At 37.7% G+C, this 6,749-nt stretch overlaps 5 non-coding genes across 5 annotated transcripts; all 5 read left to right on the top strand.

Moving 5' to 3' along the window:
• The first annotated feature begins 224 nt into the window (after positions 1 to 224).
• On the top strand, positions 225 to 336 carry LOC147523975 (small nucleolar RNA Z107/R87). The gene has a single exon (XR_015206413.1). It is a non-coding gene; the product is annotated as a small nucleolar RNA Z107/R87 (small nucleolar RNA).
• Positions 337 to 397: 61 nt separating this feature from the next.
• Positions 398 to 497, top strand: LOC147523974 (small nucleolar RNA R30/Z108). The gene has a single exon (XR_015206392.1). It is a non-coding gene; the product is annotated as a small nucleolar RNA R30/Z108 (small nucleolar RNA).
• Positions 498 to 520: 23 nt separating this feature from the next.
• On the top strand, positions 521 to 624 carry LOC147523973 (small nucleolar RNA snoR31). The gene has a single exon (XR_015206406.1). It is a non-coding gene; the product is annotated as a small nucleolar RNA snoR31 (small nucleolar RNA).
• Positions 625 to 651: 27 nt separating this feature from the next.
• Positions 652 to 751, top strand: LOC147523972 (small nucleolar RNA snoR31/Z110/Z27). The gene has a single exon (XR_015206305.1). It is a non-coding gene; the product is annotated as a small nucleolar RNA snoR31/Z110/Z27 (small nucleolar RNA).
• Positions 752 to 825: 74 nt separating this feature from the next.
• Positions 826 to 929, top strand: LOC147523971 (small nucleolar RNA snoR31/Z110/Z27). The gene has a single exon (XR_015206308.1). It is a non-coding gene; the product is annotated as a small nucleolar RNA snoR31/Z110/Z27 (small nucleolar RNA).
• Positions 930 to 6,749: the final 5,820 nt, after the last annotated feature.

Genomic DNA, 6,749 nt, shown 5'->3' with positions numbered 1-6,749 from the left:
GGGCCTGCGTTAAAGTACCCAAGAGAATTGTCAGCCCATCTAAACTTTGCGGGCCCATGACCAAATCAACGCCGCACATTTTCATGAACCCTAAACCCTAACCTTATATATACCAAAACCCCATCACTTTCTTCTCACAGTCCAAGCAGCTCCAAAAAAGTGGTCTATGGTTTATAAATTAGGTTTAGCATATCAATTGGGTTTTTATTTTATAGTAGTTGAAAGATCGTGATGATGACCACATAAAATTCAAGCTCAACAGACCGGATTGCAGTTCTCTTTCTTTCAACAAAGATTGAGATTTGCGTGTCGACAACCCCGCTGAACTGAGCGATCTTTCTTTCTATTTTATTATATGGTTTTCATTTTTTTTTATTTTAATTTGGGGAAAAAGAAAATAGATTGCGATGAGGATAAAAAGCTCCCTCTTCTGAAATGAAGTTTGTGGAAAATCGCTGGCAGAATCGAACCAATTCAATATAGCCACTACTGAGCAATCTATTATATTTCCCCTTTTAGTAAGATAGTGATGAAGCTTTTTTAATATAATCCAACACTTGATCTGATATTCTGGGTTTTAATTAACCTGGAATTTGATGTTGTATGATTTGCTTCTGAATCACTTTTTATTTGTTGTCAATGATTAATTTTGTCATCAAGGGATGAAATATGGAAATTAATCTTAGGACACCTTCCTACACAGTTGTTTATTGGCTGTGGATGAGAAAGACATTTCTATTCTGATGATGAGTTTTTCTAAATCTTTTCAGTTAAATGTCATTTCTGTATTGCTTTGAAAATTGAATTTCATTTAGTGGTAATATTGACATCAAGTGATGGAATATGAAAATTAATCTTAGGACACTTTCTTACACAGCTGGTTTTTAATGTGCTGTGGATGAGAATGAAATTTCTGTTCTGATGGTGTCGTCCCTAAAAAGAATTACTAAAATTTTGGGATTGGAATAGGAGTGTTTCTGTTGTAAATTTGTAATGACTTGAATTGTTCTGTTTGTTAAATTTGAAATTTGGATTTTAATCTGCTTTTGTTTTCGTTGAAGGATCTAATTGGATGAGCTACAAAACTTATGAGAAATGAAATAGCTCCATTTTGTGATGTACAGCTTCTCCATGATTAATAATAAGTCAGCGAAGATATAAAAATGTCCAAAGTTGGGAAAATTAATACCTATGAATCTATTGAATGATCTAAGAAAAACCTATAACAGGCCTACGTAACTGAAATTTTACTCAAACTTTGATCTGGCCAGAACAAACCTATGATCGGTTATGTTGGCAAATTAGTTTTCATAGAAGAAATGGATTGCAAAAATTTCATTTTTTGAGGGATCTAGTGTCATTACGAATTCCACAAATTCACCGCTAGAGACGTATCGACTATCAACCAATAAATAAAATGGTAAACAGGTTCTATAGTCGTAAACTCGTAACCTGTAACTTTCTAATAACAATCAGCACCATGCTCTTTCCAGCCTAGGTTCCTGACTTCACATTCCTAAAAATGTCTGAAAAATAAGTAATCGAATGTGCATAAATTGAATAAAGGGTTTCTTCTTGAATTGGACGTTGACGAGATTAGGACAACATAACCTTTTCAATATTGCAGAGATGATTTATTCCACGACACCCCTAATACCTTTAAAGGTATTACTTTTGTTTTTAGAAAAATTGATATATCATTATATGAATTTATATATATACCCTTGAACATCTCCCACTCTCTTGTCACATCTCTTCCTACCTAGTACATTAGAAGTTATTTTTCTCTCCTATTTCTACCCAAAAACAGGATGCCTCTTCTTCTCTCTCAATAAGTTACACTCTTGAGTACACAGTCACCAACAAAAACTCCCTTTGTTCCCACCCAAATTCATTTCCCTCTATTTTCTTCTACCATATTGACCAAATTGTATTGAAAATGTTTGGAAACTTTCCTATTGTCTTATATCTTAGTTTTGTTGTTGTGAAATGAAGTTGTTGTATAGGAAATGTATGACAGGGCCTGCTTTTTCGTTTTAATCAAATATATGGTTTTGTTAATCCCATTATAAGCATATGGTAGAACAAGGTAGTTTTTATCAGTACAAAAGTATACCCGTAAAAAAGAAAGATGTGAATGCGACGGTAGAACACGATAGTTCTAGTTTTTATGTGTTGTACAAATATATACTTGGGTAAGAACAAATATGTGTATTCCCAAAACTCAATATCGAAAGAGAGAAGTCAAAACATGTAGTGGAGTATGATCTTGCCCATATATAAAGTACCAATATACAAACAAATCTAAGAAACATCACGTGAGCAGCTTCAATAATTAGTACTGGAATGTTATGATGTTGTTTAGAAAATGGTAATATGAGCAGAGACATTAGAGATCAATTTATTTCCAAAGAAGGTTTATAATGTCTCAATGGTATTGCATGTTGTTTTTGTCTGGAAAATAGATTACGTGGGAAAGAAAGATCTATATAAACTTTCAATTCGTGGCATACTCCAATTGACATCATGTTGTCTTCGTTTAGGTGATGTTAGTAGTGTATGCAAAAGTACTTAATTAAGAATGATTAATCTTAATTAAAGCAATTAAAAACAAAATCCAGTAGCACGTAGTTTAGTTTGTCCATCTAGGGACTCAAGCATTGCATTTTTGTGTTTTTTCACAGTTAACCCCGATTCTACCATTCCGTTCAACCCTACAAGTAGGTCAAGCCACAGGCAAACAAGTCTTTGGCCATCGTATTTCTAATCATGGCCCCAATCTGGGTGAAATTGAGACGCTGATTTTTGCAAGGCGATCCGCAAAAGCGATCTGAAGACCCGCGAATTGTAAGAATCAAATGCGCTTTACGGTCGGCGATTTGATATTCCACTTTTTCTGGAGCTTCGATTATGGTATACAACCTTTGTCGAGCATTAAGAGGGCATACTAAAGCAGGGTACCAAGCTTTTCGAGGCTGGGTGTAGGGTCGGTGATAGGCTCTTCCAGCGAATCATATATCCAGCAAGTCCAAGTTGGGAAGTTGAAGACCACCAGTATCTAATGTATGATTGAGATATTGAAGGCCATCATCATGCCCTTAGATCTTGTGACGTATGGGATGCGGGTGTTTTGTTGGAGCATATCTCTGAAGGTCATCTTTTGGTTCGATGAAAGGTTGGAAGCAAGGACAAAAATCTTTTGTTCCGTAGTCAGGCTCGGATTGGTAAGACTCACTTCAACAGTCGCATATAATGACTCCCAGCTGACCTGCATCAGTTGAAACAAAAGTTATTTGCACGGTCTTAGAAATCCTAGAAAAGTTCGAGAAAAGAAGTGGGTTTCGGTCAAATAACCGGGATCAGTGTATCAGGGATGACAGTGTAGGACTGCAACGAATCATGTTTTCTGAGTACATCATCACAGTTGGCAAGTCTGTTATAGGCCCTGTCAAGAAGCGCCATGTAGAGCGAAATGACCTTGGTGACAAAAGGAAATAACAAATTTATTAATAGGACGAAACGAGTTACGAATTAAGTTGGGTAAGTTCAGAGTAGCAGTTGACATACCTAATCATTTAGTCACTGATTAGGGCTAAACAAGTGGTATGTGCTCATGCTTAAGTCCAAACCCCCACCATAAAACCTGAGCTTTATAGAGTTAGAAACACCGGACTTTAATAGGTCGCGTTCATGGTACCACCAATACAATTGTGCAAGGTATTTTGGATCAGTGCAAAATACGGGCTCCAAAGGTATATTTCTCTTGGTAACAATGGAGGAATTCCTCTTTATTAATGGGCCACCCACAATCATGTGTTCTAGAAGCTTCTGATCACATAATTCGGCAGCTTGCTCCTCCAGATCACTGAATTTATTCCACCGATTCAATTGAGCAACTCCTAGAGCAACGTGACTAGAACTCCCAGAGCAACTCACAGTACCATGATTGACAATTTATTCCTGACCCAAAACTTTCCCATTGGTAACCTAAGAAAAAATCAAAATCGTAAGAGATAGTAAGTATCTTATCTCGACAGGGGAACATAAAGTGTTACGATAATAACAATATGATATGTGACACTTTAATATATTTTGAAGATCTCCCCACAGTCATTACCAATGGAGTTTTAATCCCACAAACCACCTGCGTAAATTATGGTTAGAAGTCAGAAGGGAACCCCAAAATGTCTTAGAACTGCCACATAATGTACTACATAGTGTTTGGTACATATTTAAACAACCTTGTCAGCCTGTTCCACCTTTGTAGCAACAGTTGGTCCAATTTGGACTTCAGATATTTGACCCTTCACATCAGTAGTTTTTTCAACATCATTTTTAAAAGCTAAACCATTGACATTAGCAGTTTTATCTCCTACATCAAAGTCCAAACCCCAACCACCTTGGCATCGACAGTACTCTTCCTCAGTAATCCCACACTCTAACAAGTCCTTTGCTATTCTTTTCCTGATATATGTTCTCCTTTTTTATGCAAATACAGGCGGCAAATTTTGGAGTAGATAGTCTGCAAAGGCAAGGGTGAACGCGCCACAGCTATCGTCGTCCTGTTTGACAACATGTGTGAAATTACCGAGAACCACGACTTGGCAACTATGATGTACAAATTATCCATTCCACCGGGGTGTGCTACGGCAGTGTACTACTGACTCAGTAAGTACATGTAGGAGTCTAGTACCTAGAACCCAAAAAACAAGAATAAATAATCAACAACAAGTATATGCACAGGAAGTACTTTAATAGACAGAGACATACCACATCATTAAGCCATCCTTCCTTAAATAGTCCATAAAAGCTGCTGATGTCAATTTGAAACTCACTCCCGTACTGTCTAACAATTTCAAAATGACTGGTTTCATCATTGTCGTGCTTATTCAATACGACACTTGTACATTCGAGGTATGCAATTCCGTCAGGTCATCTCCAACACTTTTCCGACTAGCAACACCACGAGCTCTTTTTAGCAATCCCACTCCCTTATTGAAAACACCAAGAATCATATCATGGCAAATGTCAGCCACATCCACCTGGAGTTGACTCCTCTTGTTTTCTGGGAAAATTTGTAACTGCGACCTCCATGCCATATCATCCTACAGCATAGAAGTAGGGACAAAATTTTGTCCATCTACTTCGTCATCAACCATGATGCAATCTTCCTCCATATTCTCTGACAACAACAAATTCTCAAAAAAGTCCAATATCACGATCATCCATAACTGATGTCTCAGAAGTATCCTATGCCAAAAATGGAAGAAGTCAAAAAGCATATATGATGTCTCACAGTAGGGACATAATGTCCCACTAAAATAGCAACCTTTCCATCCACATTTAAATGATAACTTAGAGTAATTTGGGAGTTATGTAAAAAAAGAATAATGTACCTTGACTGCAGTTTCCTCTTCTAAAAGAGCAGGTGGAGCAATTAGAATTTCAGAAATAGTGTTCCCATGAACACAGTTTTGTTCAGAATCAGCACCTTCCATAGTATCAGCACCACCACCCTGAACACTCACAGTAGGCATAGTGCATCTTTCTTCGGCTTGCATCCCCAATTCCTTCAAAATAGTAGCCTAAAAAGCATAATAATAACCTATAGACACGACAATATTTAAAAAAAAAAGTAATTAATAGTGAAGCACAAGCATCGGTATTACCATATCAAATGCAAAATCATCAGTGTATTGTTTGTTAGGATCAAATTCTAGTTCTCCATCTTCTAAGTTCTCCTCACAAATTGGAACTAATTCAACTTCACCATCACTTGGAGGCACACAGACAACCTAAAGAAACAAACTTTATATAAGCTCAGAAAGTAGATATGATGTCTCAAAGAAGCGACATAAAGTCCCACTCATATACAAATCATTTAATTTCCACTAAGAATATAAATAAGTCATAAGGACACATTTAAATTTCAATTACCTTGGATGCACTTACGACATCCACAGCCGAAATTCATGCAATTTCATTACATAAATTTTCCTCTTGATGAGCTTATTCCCCATCGATATCCACTGCCTCTATTTGGAATTGCTGATTCCTTGACACATACGATTGGTAGACTTCCATGTCACTCATGCTCCCCCAGGTGTTCACCAGCCCTAACAGTCGGCTCAGGTTGACTCTGCTCAGTATAACACTTGTTAAATTCTTCAACCGAAACATATTTCAGCAAGTCTTCTCCACCCCTATCAATAACATCAGGCTGACTCCCCGACAGCTGCCCACCTCTGTAGATTCTGAACATCCCTTCCAATTCATCGAGAGGGATAAAGGAGTTAATGGCATGAGCAGTGCACATAACTATTTGTTGCGCCTCTGTATTTTCACTAGGGTTATCAATCTGACCCAGTTGAAGTTGAGTTGGCACTTGGTGGTCGGTGTTGTGACCTAGTTCAGATGTGTTGGGCATGTGATTGAAATCTTATTAGAGATAAAACATAGAAACAGAAGTTATTTTGGCATACTTAGCCACAGAGGTGGGGTATAAGGTGGTTGCAAAAACACCCAACAAACCATGTCCCACTTTTGTCGTGAAAATGACCATTTCACTCACCAAATGTTCACTTGGCTTCCACAGTCTCTGATTTAGAGCAGGCTCCTCCTCTGGTAGTGGATTGTTGACATGATTTGGTAGGCTAGTTCAGCCTATTCCGAGTTCAAGACGTCTATCTTCGACTTCCCCAAGGGACGATAGAGGCTCCGATTTAGTCCCCCCAACATGCTTGGGGTGC

Source organism: Coptis chinensis, chromosome 1, assembly GCF_015680905.1.
Source record: "Coptis chinensis isolate HL-2020 chromosome 1, ASM1568090v1, whole genome shotgun sequence".
NCBI classification, from domain to species: Eukaryota; Viridiplantae; Streptophyta; class Magnoliopsida; order Ranunculales; family Ranunculaceae; genus Coptis; species Coptis chinensis.
The sequence above is the reverse complement of the archived record's forward strand: the minus strand, read 5'-3'. Positions and strand labels throughout refer to the sequence as shown.